This window comes from Oncorhynchus kisutch, linkage group LG13 (assembly GCF_002021735.2).
Source record: "Oncorhynchus kisutch isolate 150728-3 linkage group LG13, Okis_V2, whole genome shotgun sequence".
NCBI classification, from domain to species: Eukaryota; Metazoa; Chordata; class Actinopteri; order Salmoniformes; family Salmonidae; genus Oncorhynchus; species Oncorhynchus kisutch.
The window spans coordinates 37624569-37646365 of record NC_034186.2 but is presented as its reverse complement, the minus strand read 5'-3'; the positions used below and the strand labels follow the sequence as shown (position 1 = coordinate 37646365).

General features: G+C 46.3%; 1 long non-coding RNA gene across 4 annotated transcripts in view; it reads left to right on the top strand.

Moving 5' to 3' along the window:
• LOC109901546 (uncharacterized) overlaps nt 1-21797 on the top strand; it is a 50826-nt gene extending 29029 nt beyond the window's left edge. For all 4 annotated transcript variants that reach the window (XR_004202390.1, XR_002256752.2, XR_002256754.2 and 1 more), the window contains 2 exons: nt 3906-5264; nt 21250-21797. This is a non-coding gene — a long non-coding RNA (uncharacterized LOC109901546). The remainder of the gene's footprint in view (nt 1-3905; nt 5265-21249) is intronic.

Here is a 21797-nt window from a genome sequence, read left to right as displayed (position 1 = left end):
GTAATCCCCTCCACCGGGACAAAGACCTGGTCCCCCTTCACCACTGAAGGGCATTGGCCCCCCTAACAAGAGCCCAACCCTGCAATGCCTGGCCTGGCCTGGCCTGGCCCAACACCTCCTCATCAAACCCCCTGGCCCCCAGACCAGGCCTGGGTTTAGACTCTGGTCAAAAGTAGTGCTCTATTTGAGATCCCCAGCCACAAATAACACCCTAAGAGTGGTCTCTGTTTCATCAAAGGCCTGTTTATATACTCACTGACTGAGATACCCATGGAGGTGGCATTGTACATTGTGTGGCTGCGTTTGGATGTAAGTTCCAGGCACTAGTGATGGTGGAATAAGGAGCTTTCCAGGGATTATCCTTTAGGCTCAAGCATATATTCATGTTTGAAATATCAACATAAAAAAAATATTATTAAAATAATCTACTAATCATGTGAGCTTGGATCACAAGTAGTATTATTAATAGCAGTTCTGTAGTAATGAGGAAGAAACATTTATACATGTTCACCTTCATTTTGATGTAGGCTGTGCATAGGTGTGTAAATACACACACATGTACATTTACACAGTTCATCTGAGATACTTAGCTCTTAAGCTCTTGCAGAACAGCCTCCACTCCCTGCTAGCCTTCCACGATCCCCTGTTCATCTCTCTCCCTCTCTCTCTCTCTCTCACACACACACACACACACACACACACACACACACACACACACACACACACACACACACACACACACACACACACACACACACACACACACACACACACACACACACACTCAGGGAGAGAGGAGGCAAGGTTGCCATGGGAACCACTGGTCAGAGTTTACCAGAGGGGAAACAAACAAAGTACTGTTCATAAAAGCTGGATATATATAGTGTGCAGATATCCAGTGTGTGTGTCCGCATGCGCATTACGATCCATGTCCCTTTTTATAGTGACATCACTTCTACCACGCATTCACACACTGCCATCCTTCGTGATTCCGTCTCTTGGAATTCTGAGGTTTTGAATCAAAGGTTGATTTTTGATCTTTCCGATTGACCTCATATAAATGCATTGTCATTGTTTCCCTACCTGCTATTTGAATCCTCAGTGATTTGGTTACTCAAACACAATGGTATCTTCAAAAAACATGAGCATTGACAGAAAGATGTGTCATATGCACATGACATATCTCATCATTCACTCCTGAGCCTCTTCTGCTTTCACTCTCATATTCTCTGTGTGTGTGTGTGTGTGTGTGTTATCATAGCGAGGCTAGCAAAGTGTGTATCTGTTCCATGTTTCTTTAAACGGGATCTCCTAGTCACAGGGCTCTCTCTGCCATGCCCACTGTGCTGCTATCACACTCTCATACACACCTGTCACTGTCACTCCTGTCACTGTCCCTCCTGTCACTATCACCTGTCACTATCACTCCTCTCCACTCTCTTGGTATTGTCTCAGTTCTGGGTTCCTATAGTAGCCGTGGATTGGGGAGGAAACATTGGGTATCTACCGAGCTGGAGGAAAGTATGTCTCGCGGTAGTTGGACGTTGGACATCGTCACTTCAGCCCTGTGTCAAAACACGCGGCAACCGCTGCAGCTACATTTCACGTCTCTCTCTCTCTATCCCCTTCTTTCTCTCTCTCACTCCCTCTCTCTCTATCCCCTTCTTTCTCTCTCTCACTCCCTCTCTCTCTATCCCCTTCTTTCTCTCTCTCACTCCCTCTCTCTCTATCCCCTTCTTTCTCTCTCTCACTCCCTCTCTCTCTACCCCCTTCTTTCTCTCACTCCCTCTCTCTCTACCCCCTTCTTAGTCTCACTCCCTCTCTCTCATTCGGTCTCCCTCTACCAAGGCAAGGCGGTAACAAAAATGTGTCTCAACACTATAGCGATATGCAAACCACATGTCAAAGCCCCCTTTCTTAGGAAAAAGCGTCATGCCTTCATCGCTATGTTCCTTCTGTTTCCCCATCCCCTTCTTTCCACGGGTCTTTAGTTCTGCACTTGGCTGCTTCAATAATATTTATAGCATGATTTCTAAACACAAGTCCAATGCCATGGGGCGAAAGCTCCCCCGTACCACCCCATTCCCCATGTACCCCTCCCCTCTGCCTCTGCCCTCTCCTTCAGAGCTGACAGATAGACAAACGCCCTGTTCTTTCTTTCTTTGCCTCTCAAGCCTCCCTCCATCCATCCTGCCGGCCCGGCACAATGCGTCCGCTTCATCCCGCGGCCGGGGGAATGCAGCCCTGAACTAACAATATCACCAAGGCTGTCTGAATGTCGGGGAGCCCCATTGTGTCCTGGCAGAGGGGAGTTAACACCCATGTCTGAGCCCAATGAATAGTATTATTGTGTCTGAGACATGCACCTCTCCCCCGGTCTCCCCCTATTCGTATCCCTAACACCCCCCCCCCCTTCTTGTCCCAACAGCTCAGTCCCCTCTATGTCCCCCTTTCTCTCCCCTCAACGGCCAACTCCCAACTTCCAAACGCCCAGCGAGTCTCCAAAAGTGTATTTCTTTATTTTCTCAGTGTGGAATTAAGCCTGTGGACTTTAAAAATATATATTTTTTGTCACAGTAGAGGTGGGGTGAGGAGGAGAGAGGAGGCCTGTAGGTTGTGTCGTGGTAGTGGTGTGATGGAGGTATGGGGTGGAGGGGGTTCGGTTTGACCATGGTCTTTCACAGTTGAAGGACACAATGGAGCCGAGAGTCCATAAAGAAATGTTCCCTACTGCCATTAACATAATAAGAGGGCGCTGAAACCATTTGAATAATTTTAGACAATACAAAAAGCACGTGTTTTTTTAACAAAGTTTAGAATGACACTGGCAAACACCCTCACATTCTTCCATATTCAATATGTGCCAAATAGCTAAGGCCGTGAAGCAGAGTTTTCCTGTCTCTATTGCACAGTTTTTGTTATTTGGGGGGGCAATACCAAAATACCCCAAACTTGGTGGACCTTTGTGGTTGGGGATATACTGTAGGTTGTTATTGGTAAAGACTGTATTTTGTTGAGGATCATTTTTATGAATTCCACCAGTGCTATGGTGATTTTTATAATAGGCCCAAATGCTGTCTGGCTGCTGTGGAGGGGCATCATCAGCCAAATGCTGTCACTGGCTGCTGTGTGGAGGGGCATCATCAGCCAAATGCTGTCACTGGCTACTGAGTGGAGGGGCATCATCAGCCAAATGCTGTCACTAGCTACTGTGTGGAGAGGCATCATCAGCCAAATGCTGTCACTGGCTGCTGTGTGGAGGGGCATCATCAGCCAAATGCTGTCACTGGCTGCTGTGTGGAGGGGCATCATCAGCCAAATGCTGTCACTGGCTACTGTGTGGAGAGGCATCATCAGCCAAATGCTGTCACTGGCTGCTGTGTGGAGGGGCATCATCAGCCAAATGCTGTCACTGGCTACTGTGTGGAGGGGCATCATCAGCCAAATGCTGTCACTGGCTGCTGTGTGGAGGGGCATCATCAGCCAAATGCTGTCACTGGCTGCTGTGTGGAGAGGCATCATCAGCCAAATGCTGTCACTGGCTACTGTGTGGAGGGGAATCATCAGCCAAATGCTGTCACTGGCTGCTTGTGTGGAGAGGCATCATCAGCCAAATGCTGTCACTGGCTACTGTGTGGAGGGAAATGGGAAATCGTCAGAGTAATAGCTCAGAGTACACTTGGCAGGCAGTTTCTTCCTGCCTGACACACTTAACTCAACATTCTCCCATTTCAGCTTTTCTTTACTCAGGGGGTGATGAAGTTCACATCACAAACTGAGAGGATGCCAAACCCCCCCCCGACCTCCCTGATCAAAGCACAGGATTGACATCTGTATACTGTGGGCAAAATGCTGCAAGTTAAGCTCAACTCTTTCTCTTTCTCCCTGTCTCTTGTTGTTTGCAGGAGGAGGAGGAGAAACAGAGAGAAAAATAGGAAGAGAACGAGAGGATAGGATTGATGCCTGTTTGGAAGCAGTGAATGATGAACCAGGGAGCAGGTGAACCCAGCTGTCGATGGCCATGGGCTCTCTGGCTCCTCTCTTCCCGTGGCCCTCTGCTCCGTGCCGGGTTCTCAGGGAGCCGGCTGGGGCCAGCCAGGCAGCGGCAGAGTGGGCAGGCGAGCCGAGGCAAGGGGAGGCGAGGCAGGCTCTCATCCCCGCTAGCAAGATGCTCCTCAGAAAAGCGGAGCAGCAAATCAATATGGAGGAGAGAGGCTAGCAGAGTTCGCCCATCACTGCCCCCGGCCCTAGAGCCCAGGGACCCAGCGCTGCCAGCTCTCACTCTCCTCCTCCTCTAGTAGCAGGACCAGAACCAGCCACTGTATGGAGCACATCAGTCAGATCCTAACCCTCAACCACCCGCTTTCTCTCTATCTGTGTGTGTGTAAGCATGTCTGTATGTGTGGTTCCGCCGTAGGGGCTTTTCTGGTCCAAGACCATTTGATAAAACTTTGCCAGCGAGAAAGAGAGAGAATAAAAAACATTTTTTAAACATATTTTATTTTTTCGCTGATTACTCATTCTTACTCATTCCACCTGACTGTTTGAGCGAGAGTTCTTATATTGAATTGAACAGGGCTCTCTCGTCAGTCCCCCTCCAAGCATGTACTGTACAGTCACCATGCTCTCCACATCTGATGAACCAGGATAAAAGGACAATTTGAACTTTTTTCTCTCGTCTGCAGATTCAGAGAAAATCTTTTTTCGCCTCCAGTTTTCTTCCTCACCCCTCAGGTTACTATCAGAGGAGGTGGCAGAGGTTATTGATCTGTATGGAGATGGAAGAGGTGCTGGTTTTGATACAGTACAGTTCACTGTCTGATGGTTATATAGTAGTGTCTGATAACCCATTCACTGTACAGCGGAACAATATTCAGGAGTGAACGAGTCCTGAGTGAGAGATGAAAAGGACGGTGAGCATATATTGCCTGAACAGTGGCCTGAACAGTGGGCCTGATCAGTGGCCTGAACAGTATCCACTATTTCATGTGACTTTTCTCCTCCATATTTGAACAATTCTCTCCCCACAAGGAGCTTTGAAAAGGCCGTCTATACAAGAAGCCCTATCTTTAGATACATAGAAATAGGAAACATTTGATTAAATAAGAATGACTTTAAGTGCTTTTTTTTTTCGTTGGAGAAGAAAGGGATTGAAAACTTCTGGGCTGGAGAGGACAAAGGGGACAGAGATAGTTTGGACCTGAAACAGGAACACCTTTACACAGAGAGATCTACAAACAACACAATGTTGCAGACTTCACTTGGTAAGCAGGCCTCCAGCTTCGCTGTTCTGTTGTTTGAGCCTTTTACACAGACGTGACAAAGTCATGTGACAATTGCTGGGTGTATATTAAAATGGTGTGTGAAATGTGTGAGGACTATTCATCGTCTTAAACAAAATAAAACCGTCAAAGACAGGCTACAGTTAAGCAATAATACATGAGAGGCCTACCCCGGACAATTGTGCGCCACCCTATGGGACTCCCAATCACAGCCGGTTGTGGTTCAGCCAGGAATCCACCCAGGGTGTCTGTAGTGACGCCTCTAGCACCGAGGTGCAGTGCCTTAGACCGCTGCGCCACTCGGGAGCCCTGTAAAGTATTGACTGCCCTGTACCCAAGTGTTGGTTGAACATTGTAGCATACAAAAATGGTTGCTATGGAGGGTCTGTCTTCCACCCTTGCTAGCTAGCCAACCACACAGCTAACACAATCACTTCAGACTGATGCTGGAAAGACCGAAAACTAGCTGCATTTCATTTAGTTTGACCTGTTTTTGTATTGACATTTCTTTGTATATATCCATGAAATGGATACTATGGGACAGAGTAGATATCTAATTTTAAATATTACAACAATGTTGCAAATCCTGAGATAATGTCTAGATGCTTTTTACAGTGGAGATCAAGTTTTATAAATTGCATGGCTGGGCAGATGAGACAGTGGATTGGTAAAAGTAGTAGTCGGAGTAGTAGTTTGTTGCTAGGTAACAACATAAATGTTGGAACTTTTTATGAATGCACTGGCCATGTGTATGTTGTCGAGTATATCATGGGCAGGATAGGCTCTAGCAATGGGAATTCCAAACCACCCGTTGTATAATCGCTATTGAGTAATATACAGTATACACAGCAATGTAGCACAGACAATTCTCTTTTATTTTTGCTGCTTACCTTCAGCAAACATAATGCCCTAGGGTGTGATAATGCTGTAATTGAATTGTGGAGTAGTTGCGTGGCTTACAGATTAGTATTAAGAATCCCGCGTCAATCTGCTGGCACAGAGAGACAGGCGCCACGCTGTGTCTCAGCCTGGCAACGCCGTGCCGCGCACCTACAAAATGGCTGCCGTTGTCTGCCAGCTGTCTGCTCAGCCAAGATGGCGACTGCGGACTGCTTTTAACGCCCGCCATCTGCTTAACGGGTATGCAAATGGCCCTAATTGCATTTGCATACGCTTGAGTCTTAACCCCCTCTGACTTGTTCTCCTAAATAACTAACACAGAGTGTTCAGAGAAACAACGCAAGCCGCTGCGTTAATGAAGGTGCTCAGGAGAATTACAAAACAAATGTCGCTGGTTGGTTGAGCTTCCTCTCTTTGTTTCTCTTTCACCCCATCTTTCTTTATGCAAGGCCTTGATAACGTTACTGTGGCTGGTTTTGGTGTGAGTGAAATATGGGGTGGCAGTCGGTGTCTGTCTGTCTGTCTGTCGGTCTGCACATTGTGCCATATGTGACATTGGTGACTGGCTGCCGTTAGGTAGCCTCCTAACATACTGTTAAATCCCCACTGTAAAGGCAATAAGAGGAGGGGAGTACACGCCCGGCCGGCCCATCTCCACCACATAATGGCCTCATTAGCATGCACAGCACTCCCCGCTATAGGGCCTGGTGCGCTGCTGCACCGTGGGACCCAGCAGTGTACGCCCTTCACACAGCGCTCAGCATGCAGCACTGTGTTCCCCCGCACAATGCTGCCGCTTCATACTCCTTTTATTATGCCTTGTCAAAGCACTGGGGATCAGGGGTATCAGGAGGGAAACAGCGGGCGGCACGCTAAACGTGGATGAGGCAATATATTTGTGCTTTTTGGTCTTAATGTGGTGTTAGTCGGGATGGATGTACTGTTGCCCTGGTGTTTTACGCTGGACGGTTGCACTGTTACAATCTCAGCCTTTCACAGACATTTTCACCTGTCAAAGCTAATTACTGCACTGAGTCCTCTGTGAATGATCTGTGTCCTGGAAATATGCTATCATCTGCTCTAAAGCCCTTTGATGTGTTTCTGTGTGTGTGTGTGTGTGTGTGTGTGTGTGTGTGTGTGTGTGTGCTGAGCAGAGGGGGGAACATAGTACACACCAGCAGCCCCACCATGCACACACACACACACACACACAGGCTCGTCTCCATGGGGGAACCACGACACGGAACTGAAGCCAAAGTAATCAAATCATTTTTACTCTCGCTCTCATAACTCACAGCAATTGAATCACTCCAGAAAACACTGGTTAGCATTCGGCCATTTCACGACCATTTCACGATCAGACCACAATGCAGTGTATGAGAGTGAAATATGTTTGACAATCCAGAGTGAGGGCAGAGAGGATCCATTGTTGTACATAATCATATAGAATAACACTAGATACTGTACACTACTATACTGTATAACTAAGGCAAGCAAGATGGATGATGCAATTCATTGTGTGAAATCCCAGAAAATTCATGTTCATTAACATTTCCCATGTCATTGTGGCAGCACCTTGAAAATGTATTGTGTTGTTTTCCTCTGACGTGTTTTGAGGGTTTGTCGCCTAGTTGTCATATTACAGTTAATAAAGGACGTAGTACCCATCTAGGGAGAGTGACTTGCACTGGCAGTGTATTAAATATGGGTGACACCATAGGGATAAGAAGCTAGCCTCGCTAGGCTATATGCACGTTTACTTATTCAAAGCAGTCTCATCCCTCTATCTCCCTCTTTATCAGGTCGGTTTAATCAAGCTGCCTGTCTAATCAGCTCAGACTCTGTGGGGAGGAGAGCGCTTAGTGGTTAACTTAGCTTTGACCAGGCTAGTTAGAAAGCTCAAACGCTAGCCCGACACCCAGGCTACTGTATCCCATCTCCTTTGTGGGTAAAATGGCAGCCAGGTTAATGGTGTTCTGTGCAGCTGAGACGGCAGGCTATGGGGGTGGGGGTCTGACAGGAGGGGGTAGGATTTGTTTGGGGTGGGTGGTGTCAGGATTGGGGGACAGTAGGTCCTTAAAGAGGGGAGTAAGAGAGAGAATAGTGTGTCTGGGTCAGTGGGTGTGTGCTGGTCCCTCATTTGCATATTGAGAACAGCTGGGGAGCCCATATGTTTTCAGCAGCGCCAGACAAAAATGACATTCAGACATACACGCAAGCCCACCAAACCCCAAGGCATAGACCCCCTCTCAACACACACACACACAAATCAACTGCCATTTGGGATTGCATCTGGACATTCACGCTCTTACTTGAAAACACAAAAACACCCGTACCCCCTAGCTCTGCCCCCCAAAAGAGAAAGCTTTTATGGTAATGATGCCCATAGCCATGTGTGTAAGTACACCACTGCAATTATGCATAATTCAGCACAAAGAGAGGAGGGACGGAGGCTGGGTACAGTACATCTTGCTAGAGCTGGAGCTGGTGCAGGCAGTACAAGGAGGAAGGGAGGCTGGGTACAGTACATCCTGCTAGAGCTGGTGAGCTGGTACAGACAGGAGGGAGGGAGGATACAGTTTGTGTGGGTGGGGGGTGGGGTTAAAGTTGTATTAGGTGTATGAACGGGATACACATGGTATACACCGTCCAACGAAATGCTTACTTGCAGGTTCCTTCTCAACAATGCAGTGTGTGTGTGTGCAGACCGTTAGTTGGCAAAGTTGAAGGAGCACACACCTCTATCATTACACATACAGACATTAACCCCCTCCATTCCTTACCATCCTTACAGATAGGAGGGCAGACCACACACACACACACACACACACACACACACACACACACACACACACACACACACACACACACACACACACACACACACACACACACACACACACACACACACACACACACACACACTCTCTTTCACTTCTTATTTGGCTTTGTCCTCTTCCATTACCAAGGCATGACATGGTAATTCTAACCCAAAAGGAGACTGGCAGCTGTAGACGTTTTATTTAATCAAGGTATGAATTGAGTGAGGTGGTATAATACTAGTTTTGTATCTTGGTGCTGCTAATTCCCAGAATAAGCATACATTAAATACAGAAATGTCTACCCATACATTTGTAAAAAATGTATTTATTTTTTAATAGCTAGAAATAGTGGTGATTGGATGTATTCATTTCAATCAGCATATCAAGCAGAAGAAGTATGAAGACATTTAGCTGATTGAAGCATACTGTCACTTCAAACATAAACCATATACAATATCTATAGGACAAACCGTTCTAGCCACAGAACCAGAGTCATTCTCTTTCTATGCTTCTAGAATGGTATTCCTAGTTTTAGTTATTGTGTAGGATTTGAACTGTAGGCCATTTCACTGGTAGGGCTAGTGGTGGTGGTGTTAGTGGGCACATATTCATTTGTGTCAATGCAGCCTCGTCTCATGAAGCTTCCCTCACTGTGAGTACCCACTGCTTTTATTTGCTTGGATATTGATTGAATGTTTTCCACCCACAGAAGTAATAGTTGCTGAAAGCATTTATAGCCGTTGTTCAATTCTCCTAGACCTGCTTAGCATTTTTTTTTTTTTTTGTACATTGCCCTACTTTCGAATTCAAATGAAAAATAATTCATTTGCATACATTCTGTGTATAGTTCTTTTCAAACATCAATGACGAAATGGGATAAATAGGAGTTTTTTTTTCATGCTTTCATCCCAGGCATTTGGAAAGACACAACTGTGCTGATTTGCGATTGTTTAAAAAATTATAATTTTAAAGCAGAAATAAAAGCAAGTTATCAAGGTTATTTTCATTTATTTTATTATCATTATTATTATATTATTAAGAAGCTGCCATGAAATGTAGGATTTACTTGCGATTTATTTTCCCCTTTTGAGACCTACTGAATATCTTAATTTTTATTACTATATAATTGACAATTCTACTTCTAGTGTATGTTTATTCTTAGCCTGTATCCTCATGATAATAATCTGATATTTTGGAGTGTTTTGTGATTATGTACCTGAGGGAGTTATTGTATCATTGAGCTGGCACATTTATTAACCTCAAACAAAACGGCCCGCATTTGTAATTGTGGAGACCAGTCCTCAGCCATTAGTGAAGGACTAGGAGCACTTCCGTGAGAACAGTCTCTTAATCAGTATCATTGTAGACATCACTCCTCAGGCATCAGAGAAACTAGTGAACAACTTCCAAGAGTTGCTTTAGTAACACAGCACTGCTTCAACACTCCGGTACGGAGAGCTGGCTGGCTTCTGATTACAGGGAGCACAGGGAAAACAGGCATTTATCCAAGTCACTGATTATGTCATTTCAAAGGGCCCAAACACTCAGCCACACAGACAGCTCTGAGGGCAGAATTATGAAGCAGTGGGGAGTGGAATGTGTGTGTGGGGGGGGGGTATGAGAGGGAAATTAAAATGGAGTGCTCTATGTGTGATTAAACTGGTGGCTTGGCTGGCAGAGGCCAAGCTCAAGTACAGGCCTGCGATTTGGACCATAATGAAAATGTGAGGGGCTGAGGCGGTGTTCTAAACCCCGCAACACAACACACACTGATCAGCACCAAACATACACACACCACAGCTTAACACACGCAGATCAGCACCAAACATACACACACCACAGCTTAACACACGCCGATCAGCACCAAACATACACACACCACAGCTTAACACACGCCGATCAGCACCAAACATACACACACCACAGCTTAACACACGCAGATCAGCACCAAACATACACACACCACAGCTTAACACACGCCGATCAGCACCAAACATACACACACCACAGCTTAACACACGCAGATCAGCACCAAACACACCTTACAGCCCAACCCGTTGCTTAACCTTTTACTGCTGTGGGCTAAATCAGTGTCATACAGAGTGTTTCTCGGTAGTCTTAAACCAATCTGCTTTGAAACAAAAGTATACACCTCACACACATGGTTACGTTCTTAAAAGAAAGAAGACACCTGTACAATGTCAGATATAGAGTTGAAATGTGTTCAATGTTGAGCTTTCATCCCAATATTACACTTTATATACATTACAGAAGACTGAAGTATAACAAAACCGTTTGACATAGAAACAATGGATTTTTGGCAGGTTTTTTGAAACAATGTTTATTAATGATGAAATTATGAAAAATATGAATAACATTCCACCCATGAGGCCACTAGGTCATTTGACTGCAGGAAAGGCCACCTCGAAACACTAGCCAGCATCCGTAGAACACACAAAGCTCAACTCAACAAACAGTATCCACAGACTTCCCTCTCTATACTCTATAAGGGGGACGTTGAGAGGAGTGCGTTGTGGAGAAAGAGAATGAGCTGAAATAACTGGTACTTCTGGTACTTCTGGTGGTGTGTTGGGAGGGTGAAACCTAAAGCCAAGGGGAAGAGTGTGAAAGAAAGGATTTTATTTTTGCTGGTAAATAGAAAGAACCTGTTTGATGATTTCGCTGAAACGTATAGAGCCACCACACCTCCAAACTCTCGGAGGCAGCAGAGATGGTGGTCACCAAGACACTCAGCCTACTGACGGCCAGTCACGATGCGCCACATCAATATTATATTTGACCATTTAGGCTCGGAGCAACCCCAAAAAGGGGGGATGGTAACCAAGCGTGGGAACGGGGTGAAAATGGGGATGGTAAATCCAGTCAGGCAAATGGCTAGACTGCCCAGCTGCACTGACTTCCATTCAGGAGCAGGTGAAGAAAGACCCTAAGGGTCAAGGTCAGAGGAGGGATGTCGTCTGCTGTGCAGACTGGCCTGTTTGGGGGCTGCATCAAATGTGTTTGCTTATTTTATAAGCTGCTACTTATTGTCTCCCGGGGAACCCCTCCCCCAGATCTCCACCTACACCAGTCTGGTAGAGACAGAGCATGTCCCTTTTGGCTTGCCGTCTCGGTGTACGTGGCTGGTCCACAATCAAACTGAGGTTGTCTACAGATTAAGATGCGGCTGTTTTAGTCGGTATCACTGCATTAGCAGACACACACTGATATCGGTTAGCATATGATAATTGAATCTGAAAATAGGTGGTATTGTGAAAATAATTTTGATTCAGTTGTATGCATCTATTTTGGGGACCTTTTCTTTTTTTGTAATGATCCTTAATGACCACATACTTACTGTATTATGCCATGTTGGTAAGACAATCAATCTGCTTTTAATGTCACTTTGAAATTTGAGAAATGACATTTGAAGCAGTAAATCACTGAGAAAGGGTTAAATAAATAAATAAAAAACAAATTTATTAGAAATGTTCAGATACCCTATCCTTGCATAATGGTGCACGAGGTGTGCAGCACCGTGCATACACACAGTATAGTATCACTACCCTGCAGCAGTATATACAATTATATCCCTTTAAGAGGAGGGACTTTATCTCATGAGATGTTTGTCAGAGAAAGTGGTTGACGGGGAACTGAAGACACGAGCGCCTAGCCACCCTGTGGTAGATACCATTATTCACATAGGTTTCTGCTTTATTAGCCGGACTGAAAGAGAGCCACTTCTCACCCATCACTTCATCAATAGACCTGTCCCCCTGTTCTTTCCTCTGGAGGAACCGTACCCCCTCCTCTCCTCCCCTATCCTCTCCCCCCCTCCTCTCCTCCCCTATCCTTTCCTCCTCTCCCCGGCCCTAATCGTCTCAACTCACGCTGAAATCAAGCTTAGTAACGGCACGTTTGTCAGCCCCTCTCTCTCGCCCCCCCCCCCCCCCCCCCCCCACCATGCAAAGCTCCCTTTCTCCCGTCATTCTCTCACCTTGGTCTGCCACCCACCCTCCCCCGCCCCACACCCCTCCCCCACCCACCCTCCCACTGCTTAAATCCCTATCAGCATGTCAACAAAATGTCTGCTCAGCTGGGGTTGACACACACACAGTCTCACACATTGAGCTTCGTCTCTGTTGAACCCTTCCTCTCCCCACTCTCTCCTCGTTCCCCCTCTCTCTCTCTCAAGTCCTTCTTATCCAGCATGGCAAGTTGTGCTGTATATCAAAACCGAAGATGCAACCCGTTTGTTGTTTGCATGTTTTCTTGTATGGTAAATGCTTAGCAGAACTATTAGTGAATAATATTGCTTTACGTTGATGTTCTGACGTGAGTTGGGTAAAGTTCAGTGTCCAATTTGCTGATTCTAATAGAGACTTATTTTCCTTGCCAAGTATATTTAATCCATTCTAGAAACATACTTACCCTTTTAATTGCTGGGGAAAATATGTATAACTTGGAATGAAGTAGATTTGAACATAAGATTACTACATCACAAGAAATGGTTGTTTGACGTCATGATACGTTGGTAATATGCTACTAGTTTTTTCCGTTTACTCCAGTGGAGGCTGGTGGGAGGAGCTATTGGAGGACGGGCTCATTGTAATAGCTGGAATGGACTCTATGGAATGGCATGGAAACCACGTTGGACTCCGTTCCATTTATTCCATTCCAGCCATTACAATGAGCCTGTCCTCCTATAGCTACTCCCACCAACCTCCACTGATTTACTCCTATAGGCCCCTCTTGTATTGGCATTGGTTCACAAAGATGTATATTCAGTCATATCAGCTAACATGAAGTTGCTTCTTGTTGTTATTCTTGAGGTAGCAGCCATTTTGGGCTGGCAAAGCTAGATGGCTGCCTATATTTATTTATCAACGATGCGAGAGATAAAGCAGTTGTGTCTCGTCAGATGTGTGTGTGTATATATATATATATATATATATATATATATATATATATATACACTGCTCAAAAAAATAAAGGGAACACTTAAACAACACAATGTAATTCCAAGTCAATCACACTTCTGTGAAATCAAACTGTCCACTTAGGAAGCAACACTGATTGACAATACATTTCACATGCTGTTGTGCAAAAGGAATAGACAACAGGTGGAAATTATAGGCAATTAGCAAGACACCCCCAATAAAGGAGTGGTTCTGCAGGTGGTGACCACAGACCACTTCTCAGTTCCTATGCTTCCTGGCTGATGTTTTGGTCACTTTTGAATGCTGGCGGTGCTTTCACTCTAGTGGTAGCATGAGACGGAGTCTACAATCCACACAAGTGGCTCAGGTAGTGCAGCTCATCCATGATGGCACATCAATGCGAGCTGTGGCAAGAAGGTTTGCTGTGTCTGTCAGTGTAGTGTCCAGAGCATGGAGGCGCTACCAGGAGACAGGACAGTACATCAGGAGACGTGGAGGAGGCCGTAGGAGGGCAACAACCCAGCAGCAGGACCGCTACCTCCGCCTTTGTGCAAGGAGGAGCAGGAGGAGCACTGCCAGAGCCCTGCAAAATGACCTCCAGCAGGCCACAAATGTGCATGTGTCTGCTCAAACGGTCAGAAACAGACTCCACGAGGGTGGTATGAGGGCCTGACGTCCACAGGTGGGGGTTGTGCTTACAGCCCAACACCGTGCAGGACGTTTGGCATTTGCCAGAGAACACCAAGATTGGCAAATTCACATGTGACAGACGTGACAGAGTCTGGAGACACCGTGGAGAACGTTCTGCTGCCTACAACATCCTCCAGCATGACCGGTTTGGCGGTGGGTCAGTCATGGTGTGGTGTGGCATTCCTTTGGGGGACCGCACAGCCCTCCATGTGCTCGCCAGAGGTAGCCTGACTGCCATTAGGTACCGAGATGAGATCCTCAGACCCCTTGTGAGACCATATGCTGGTGCGGTTGGCCCTGGGTTCTTCCTAATGCAAGACAATGCTAGACCTCATGTGGCTGGAGTGTGTCAGATGTTCCTGCAAGAGGAAGGCATTGATGCTATGGACTGGCCCGCCCATTCCCCATGCCTGAATCCAAATGAACACATCTGGGACATCATGTCTCGCTCCATCCACCATCGCCACGTTGCACCACAGACTGTCCAGGAGTTGGCGGATGCTTTAGTCCAGGTCTGGGAGGAGATCCCTCAGGAGACCATCCGCCACCTCATCAGGAGCATGCCCAGGCGTTGTAGGGAGGTCATACAGGCATGTGGAGGCCACGAACACTACTGATTTTGACTTTTGACTTCATTTTGACTTGTTTTAAGGACATCACATCAAAGTTGGATCAGCCTGTAGTGTGGTTTTCCACTTTAATTTTGAGTGTGACTCCAAATCCAGACCTCCATGAGTTGATCAATTTGATTTCTATTGATAATTTTTGTGTGATTTTGTTGTCAGCACATTCAACTATGTAAAGAAAAAAGTATTTAATAAGAATATTTCATTCATTCAGATCTAGGATGTGTTATTTTAGTGTTCCCTTTATTTTTTTGAGCAGTGTATATATATATATAACTTTTAGGTGATGGATAGTGTGTGAGTTCTTTAGGGCTTATGCTGTATGCTGATGAAGGTCTGATTGTGTCTGTGGGTACATGTGTGTTCATATTGATGCGTGTTCCTTGTCCAGTGTTGTCCCTCAGTATATCTTGCTGCAGAGTGCCCAGCTGGTGTCAGCCTCGCAGGCAGTAAAAGTGTCTTTGTTCAGTCTGTGTCTCTGTGCTATCGTGTGTCTGAGCTGTGTTTGCCTGTGCCCCAGTCTCCCCCATCTGCCACTGATGTCATTAGCGAAGAGGGAACATGGGCACATTGGGAGCCCGGCTTATTTGACAATCCCCAGCAACTGCCTCCTCTTCCTCACTGCAATATAAAGCCTGCATCCTCACCTCACCTCACCTTTTTTTTCTATTTCAATCATTGTGATTTTTTGCACGAGGACTTGGATGCTGCATTCTCAGCAGTGGCCAGCCTCTGCCAACGTAGCACAATCTCTATGTAAATGTATTCAGCTTAATGTGTTGCCCAAAGACCATCAGCTCGGCTGGCTGCATGGACCAGGCTGAGGCTGGGAGGAAGGTGTTTCCACACTAGGGTAAAGCTGGCTGGGCTTGTGTTAGATTGCTGTTAATGCTAGCGGCTATGAGGTGGACCCCTGCCAAAAAGGCATAGAAACCCCTGTTAAACACTATGTTTATATTGGACTGTGATTTGCAAATGGGCCTTTGGCGTAGCAACCCTGTGTCACTTTGCTTTTTCATCAGGCACACAGCAGACAGCTACAGATAAAATCAGGGGGTCCTCACTCGGCGAGCGTAGGGAGACGGGGAGAGGGAGAGGAGGGAGGCGTGAGCATTTACATGTTTGTGGGGGCTCCTCTCTAGAGTGCAGTTTGGTATTCATATTGAGATATTCCTGAGTACATCAACACATCTCACATACAGTACACATACACTTTCCCTTTCTGCTATGCTTGCTGTTCTCCCCATCATCTCTACCGTTGTGAACTTCACTGTGAGCCAGTTCATTGTTATTCATTTCACTGTTATCCTGGCTGCCCTGTGAGACTGACTAAGACTCCGTTCAGCAGCCGTATTGTATAGGAGACAGGTCTGTTGTTTCCACTGAAGGATGACATACCTCAGGTTGACGCTGGTGTTCCTATAATGTCTGCTGTACTGTAGGAGTTCCACAGTCCTGAGAGGACATGAGCCAGTGCTGACTGTATCACAGACAGTCACCGTGACTGCTGCTTGGCGAATGTCTTGGGTTTGATATCACAGATACTGTAAACCTCATCCCCACGGTAATCAGAGGATCATTGTTGTATATATTTTGGTTACCTTTATTTTCACAGGGAGTCCCATTGAGACCAATGTCTCTATTCACAAGGGAGCCCTGCATACAATATATTAAAAATGAAAATTACAAATATATTAAATAAAAACAACCACGTGACCTAAGAACCAGTACTATACGATGTGGCTGCTGGGCGATTTGAAATGATTTGTATTATGTTCAATAGGAATGTGGGAAAAACGGAAATCCTAAAGTTGTACTATGAGGCAGTCCACTGAGAGTAGTTTGTTTTTGATCGTGGTTAAGAGAATAATCTTAACATATTTTATACTTTCTTTCTAACTTTCAACTTTACTTTCTTTTTTCACGCTCCTCTTTTGCCTCTTTCCTCTGTCCCCCCCCCCCCTCACTCTCCTTCTGACACTTTCTCCCTATGGCTGCGGGGACATGGGCTGAAGTTTGCTTTGCTGAGTCCATAAAGAGGCATTTTAAAAAGCTGTGTTAAAGAGAGGAACAATGGTTAAATGAGCCCCCCTCGGTGAGGGGCTGGTTCCCATGGGGACTCAGCATGGTGCTCTATTGGCCCAGCTCTCCCTGGCCCCCATTCACCACTCAGTCATGGTCCCTTATGGCGGAGGGAAAATCACACGATTCATGCGAAGTGTGATCCAATGACATGTATTTTTAATGAGGGCTTACGTCTTTGTTGGGATGGACTGGACGGACACACTACTCCAGGTTTCACCAGGTTTCTGTCAGTCAGGCCTGCCCAAACTCTCTCTACCCGTCTTGCTTCACTCTCTTGTTCACTCTCTCTATATTTCCTCTCTCCTCTCAGGCCCTCTGTGGCCTACCCGGGCCAGAGACAAAGCTCCCACAGCCCAGGAGCAGCCTCAGAATAGCCTCAGTGAAAGGCTTTATGTTGCTCCTCTAAACCCACTGCTGGTAGTTACCATGATGATGTCATCAGACAACAGCCCTTTCTGCTGCTACAACAGTTTTAACAATGAAAATATTGATATGCATGAAAAAAAAGTAAGATTTGATCTAAATTGAATTTTGATACTTGAGGGATTGAATACATTTACCAATCAACATTTTGAAATGAGACAACTTAAACTACATGACTAAAAGTATGTGGACACCTGCTCGTCGAACATCTCATTCCAAAGTCATGGTCATTAATATGGAGTTTGTCCCCCCTTTGCTGCTATAACAGCCTCCACTCTTCTGGAAAGGCTTTTCACTAGATGTTGGAACATTTCTGCTGGGACTTTCTTCCATTCAGTCACAAGAGCCTTAGTGAGATTGGCACTGATGTTGGGGGATTAGGCCTGGCTCGCAGTCGGTGTTCCAATTCATCCCAAAGGTGTTCGATAGGGTTCAGGTCAGGGCTCTGTGCAGGCCAGTCAAGTTCTTCCACACCGATCTCGACAAACATTTCTGTATGGAACTCGCTTTGTGAACGCGGGCATTGTCATGCTGAAACAGGAAAGGGCCTTACCCAAACTGCTGCCACAAATTTGGAAGCATAGAATCGTCTAGAATGTCATTGTTTGCTGTAGCGTTAAGATTTCCCTTCACTGGAACCAACCTGAACCATGAAAAACAGCCCCAGGCCATTAGTTCTCATCCACCAAACTTTACACTTGGCACTATGCATTCGGGCAGGTAGCCGTCGGACTGCCAGGTGCTGAAGCGTGATTCATCTCTCCAGAGAACACATTTCCACTGCTCCAGAGTCCAATGGCGGCTAACTTTACACCACTCCAGCCGATGCTTGGCATTGCGCATGGTGATCGAAGGCTTGTGTGTGACTGCTCGTCCATGGAAACCCATTTCATGATGCTCCCGATGAACAGTTATTGTGCTGACGTTGCTTCCATAGGCAGTTTGGAACTTGGTAGTGAGTGTTGCAACTGATTGCAACGATTTTTACACATTACACGCTTCAGCACTCGGCCGTGCCGTTCTGTGAGCTTGTGTGACCTACCACTTTGCGGCTGAGCCGTTGTTGCTCCTAGACGTTTCCACTTCACAATAACAGCACTTACAGTTGGCTCGGGACAGCTATAGCAGGGCAGAAATTTGACCAACTGACTTGTTGGAAATGTGGCATCCTATGACGGTGCCATGTTGAAAATCTTATACACTTGTCAGCAATTGGTATGTCTGAAATATCAGAATCCACTCATTTGAAGGGGTGTCCACATACTTTTGCATATATAGTGTATATAGTATTGGTGTACTGTAGAGTATATCAGAGTATTTTCCAGTCTCATTTTCAGTTTTGTTTTTTTGTTGTTGTAGGACCATGCATTCTCTTTCAGAGGCATCCAACCATGTATCACACTTAGGTGGACATTTCACATGTCATATGCTGTGTGTACATCTGGAGCAATATGTCAGTCCTATCTGTGTGGCATGTCCATGGCTGAGAACAGTCATTAAACTGTCTGACCACATCACCACACTCAACCATCATCTAGCCCTCGTCCACACTGCAACAACCAGGCTCACACCACAGGCCCAAGGCCAACAGCCCAGCTGCACTCACACACATCCAGCATATGCCACTCTCTCCATCTGCAGAGCCTTTTTCACTGAGCCGGCTGCCTTTTTCTCAATGCACCCTTCTTCTCACGCGAGCCTCGCAACTAGCTTGTATTCATGGCTGTTGTGGGGATGCAGAATTAGTATGCAACAGAGCAGACAGGCCTTCTGTTCTAATGGGGCAGAGCAGAGCAGCAGTCTAACGGGGGGGTTGAACAATACGTTCCCCCCTCCAGCCCCTCAACCCCGGCCTGTCCCAAACCTTAATGGGACATCAGACAGACAGGCTGCACTGAGCATGGAGCCCAGCAACCCCCCCCCATCCAGCTCTTCAGCCCTGGCCTGTCCCAAACCTTAATGGGACATCAGATAGACAGGCTGCATTGAGCATAGAGCCGAGCAAGCCCCCCCCCCCTTCTCCCTCTCCCATCTCCCCCCAAAATACACCTCCACCCCAACCCCCTCTAGCTCCATAGATGCACCCTCAGCCTCAGCCACCACCCAGGGCTATTGAGGGGGTCCTAGACACCCTCCACCCCTCAGCCAAACTATGCATAAATTAGGCTGGTGTCTCCGTGCAGTCAGCAGGTTGGGGTGCGCCACACCGGCTGTCTCCCAAGCTGGTCCCTCCAACACCCCCACACTGCCTCTCCTCCCTCCCCTGCCCCCCTGTCTCTTCCTTCTCCCTCTCTCCCCTACCCCCACACCCCTGCCTCCCCTGCCACATATTTCCTCCCATGTCACCCCTGCCCCCTATCTCCCCTTCCTCCCCACCCCCAGTGTCTCCTCTATAGCCTCCACTGTATAATACCCTGATAAATCAGCCAGGCCTTCTGCTCCACCAGACCAGACCAGCTAGGTTATTGTTGACGTCTGTCTGGGATCTAGGATCTCCTGGTTGGGCTTTAATCACCGGCAGAGCCTCTTCTCCTCTCCAGACCCCCACAGATGTTCTGCTAATAAAAGGAGGTTTTGTGGTATTAACACCATCGGACTATTTTGGGTTGAGCTCAGCTCAGTTCCGTGTAAGTGCCTTGACCTTTTACGCGTTACGGGTAACGTATTGGTTATTTGGTTATTTTATAAAGATGCTCCGACAGGGTCTGGTGAGTTTGTGATATGATGTCCTGTATCTGTTTGGTCCTCTGGTCTCTTGTTGTCATTATGCTGAAAAACTATTTTCATACTGAAACTAGATATCTGGCAGTATGTTTCAATGGTGTTACATCAGCGTTACATCAGATAATTTATACCAAAGGTTAAGAGCCCAAATAGAACCCCCACATGCAGTCTCGTCATAGAGCAGAATGATAATTAGATGACTGTCCCAGACTCAGCATCCTCCCTCCATCCTCCTATGCAGCGTAAGCTATCGTGACATCAGGTTATGACCATGCAGGGACCAATGTCTAAGACGAGTGTGTGTGTGTTTGGGAGCAGAGATTTGGGTCATTGTGTTTGTGTTTGTGTCTGGATCCTATTCCCAGAGGTAATATTGGTCTGGGGGGGGTGGGGGTTGGGGTGGCCCTCCCCCTATAGGCTGCAGGCGCTGGGGGTCAGCCGGTGTGCCCAGACAGGCCCTACTCTGACCCCTGACTGTCTGCAAGCTCAGGGGTCACCCTCAACGCTGATACAGACGGCAAATAAACACACAGGCACACATCCCCCCCAACCGGTAGTAAACAACAACACAGCGTGGCTGGGGAGGGAAGGAGACAGAGATACACCACACAAGACAGCGCCATCTAGGGCTAGGCTGACACTGCACGCGTGTACATGATCTAAGGTCAGATAGTGCTTCCTCATCTTTAACCTGTCAGACCTTGTAGATCCTTTCATTGTCCTAATCAGCCTTTTCTGTTGTCTTGTGTCTTCTCAGATGCTGAGGTTACAATGGAGGTGCAGTGGAAGCATCAAGCATCATGTCCCGTGCAGACCAAACCAGACACACAGAGATGTAAAGCCGTTCGCTGAAATAAAGGTCAATACAAATACCCCACCACAGTCAAGAGGATTCAGTTCTCCAATCTACTGATTATCACCAAGTGTTTGTGTGGTCAGGTAAGTAGGAGTCTTAACAAGGGAAAGGTACATTTATAAGTGGTGGTTGAAAAGTAATACATTTTTTTGAATAGTTTCATTAGGTCTTAATGAAAGATTTTGAAACCAATTTTAGGGGGATATTGGTTGAGATCCCAAGGGATCCTTTGCCCGTTTCTATTTCAGAGTAAAGCTTTTAAATGTAAAATCCTTGATTTGCTCAAGTCTTTGTATGTGTTTGCACTGCAGCTTCATTCTCTTACCTACAATTTTCATATCATTGATCGTAATAACTATTTTTTATGTAAAAAATTAAAGACTGCTGCATGTTTTCAGTGTCTTGTGGTAAAAAATACAAATAAAGTGAACGTAATTGAAAAAAGAAAA